A 2,426-nucleotide genomic window follows, 5' to 3' on the forward strand; every position below is an offset into this window, starting at 1 on the left:
GTCCCAAAAATAAATAAACGTCGAAAAAAAAAGCTTCAGACCCTCTGGGATGACTCTCCCCCATCAGGAAGCCCGGGGTAGGTTCTGGGGGGCTCCCAACGCCCCCAGACCCTGCGTTCTGCCTGGCCTGCCACAGGGAGGGGGGTGCAAGCCCGCCAGCCTGGCACCGGAAGGGGCCGGCTGAGCCTTGTCACCTGTCGTGATGGTAATGAAAGAATTTCTCTAGAAAGAATTTCATTCAAACCGAGGACAATGCGTCTCCCCCTTTTCTAGAGGACTCAGGACCGCTGTGCCCCTGGCAGCCGCAGAAACCGAGTGACCCAGAGAGACATTAAGCCACAAGGGCCACTTCGTTAGCACAGTGAGCTCTTGGCTTAAGAGAGAAAATGATCCCCTGGAAAAAAGAGGAACTTCCTGCCCACTGGCAGTTTTCCAGGGAACTTCAGGAGAGCCGATCCTTGCCCCTGCAGCCCTGGGCAGGGGCCCCGTCCTCCTCCTGCTGGCCTCCCTCCTCCTCCCCAGAGGACAGAGCACTGAGGAGCCCCCCACCGTCACCCCCAAAGAGGATGAGCAGGAGGCATGGGCTAGGCAGGCTGCGGTCCTATGCAAATGAGATGCAAAGTGGATGCAAATCCGAGCTCTCTGAATCTCCTGTTGTCATCTGGTAGCTGAGCCCTCCCTGCGCTCTGAAGGCCACCGTCTCCTTCAAGTGCAACAAGGGCAGGGTGCTCTGGCGATGGGACAGGGAACAGGGCTTCGTGGAAGGCAGGGGGCTGCCCCCCCCCGCCACGGGCCTGACCGGCCCTCGGATGCCACGTTTCCCGGGGTTCTTCTAAGCACCTACATTCTCCTGCTCATGGAGCTGTAGACCAGGGTCGACTGCAGAGATTTGCAAGTTACCTTGATCATTTCTGGTCGTGATCTGCCTGTGCTGGGGCTCCACAGCAGACATCACCTTTGTCCACTGCATAAGCACTCGGGATGCACGGTGACCACCGTTTGTTGAGGGCCCTCTATGTACCCCATGCTGTTCCAGGTGTTAAACCGCAGGCATGCCCCATGTCCATAGAAAATGCACAAGAGGGGCGCCTGGGTGGCTCAGTCGGTTGAGCATCTGACTTTGGCTCAGGTCATGATCTCGCGGTTCGTGGGTTCGAGCCCCACATCGGGCTCAAAGCTGTCAAGACTGTCCACACAGAGCCTGCTTCAGATCTTCTGTCCCCCTCTCTCTGCCCCTCCCTCACTTGCACTCTCCAAAAATCTGTAAATATTTAAAAAAAGAAGGAAAGAAAATATACAGGAAAGCATAGCTCTAGCTACATCAGTAAAAATGTAATCTGCATTACAGAGCTGCAAAGTATGATTTTTTTTCCCTATCTTACACAGGAGGATACGGAAGTCCAGAGAGGTTGAGGGACAAGTTCAAGGTCACACGGCTAAGCAAAGGACCACATCCCACCCCCCACCCACCCCCCACCCACCCCCCACCGCCCTACAGGTACACACCCCAACTGGTTTATAATGGTGGCGACTGTGGCATTCTCTGAGCCATCAAGTCGAGCAGGAAGGATTTCCAGGTGCTCCTCAGGGCGGAGCATCCCCTCAGGGCAGCGGGGAGCGTGGTTCGGACTTCCTTTGTTGGTTTATTTTATTTTTTTTTTTTTGTCTACCTCTTACAGCCCAGAGCTGGCCAGGGCTGGAAAGCCCCGCGGGCTGACCAAGGGCGCACCTGCTGGGCGGGCGGGCACCTGCGGGTTGAGCTGGGGGCCCCCAGGAGGCAGGCAGGCTAGGCAGGGTCGCCCAGGACTCACTGCGGCACCCCAACCCCTAGGAGTGCATAACACCAGTGGGTACACCACAACCTTTACCAAAAGGAGGGACAGATGGGTTGATAGTACCTAGGGGGCTGTTCAGACTGGCTTCCACTCAATGGCTGTTTGTAGGGAGCGGGGCGAATGGGGTGCAGGACTCACTCTCCTCCCCAAGCCTGTCTCGTCGTCGCAAAGGGCTGTGTCAAGGAACACACGGTCCGGCGGGCTGGGGGGCCGGGTGCGCTTGCCCCCCACCCCGTTGGCCTTGCTTGGGAAGAGGCCGCGTCTACGGAAAATGCCGGCGTGCTGGGGCTGTGAGCAAGGAGGGCGTTCAATTTCCCCTGGAGCCTAGACCAGCCTTCCAAGCCACAGCCCTTAGCTGTTGGGAAGAAAGAAAAGGCTTTTGTTATGAGAGCCCTCTTTAATGGGAAGGAAATGCAGTCTTGTCAAAAGCCCGGGATGGTATCACTTCCCTAACACAATACAAGCTGGTGACAACGTCTAATGAAGACTTTTATGATAGGAATGTAATTGTAAAAAAAAAAAAAAAAAGATTAAAAAATTGGTCTCGGTGCTTTGTGATCCAGGAGTTCATATGCGTCCTCATTCATCACT

General features: G+C 55.6%; 1 non-coding gene across 1 annotated transcript; it reads left to right on the forward strand.

The window, feature by feature from the left end:
- Positions 1-1,087: 1,087 nt before the first annotated feature.
- Positions 1,088-1,172, forward strand: TRNAQ-UUG. Its single transcript has one exon. It is a non-coding gene; the product is annotated as a tRNA-Gln (tRNA).
- The last annotated feature ends 1,254 nt before the right edge of the window (positions 1,173-2,426 follow it).

Source organism: Prionailurus bengalensis, chromosome E1, assembly GCF_016509475.1.
Source record: "Prionailurus bengalensis isolate Pbe53 chromosome E1, Fcat_Pben_1.1_paternal_pri, whole genome shotgun sequence".
In the NCBI taxonomy this organism is placed as follows: domain Eukaryota; kingdom Metazoa; phylum Chordata; class Mammalia; order Carnivora; family Felidae; genus Prionailurus; species Prionailurus bengalensis.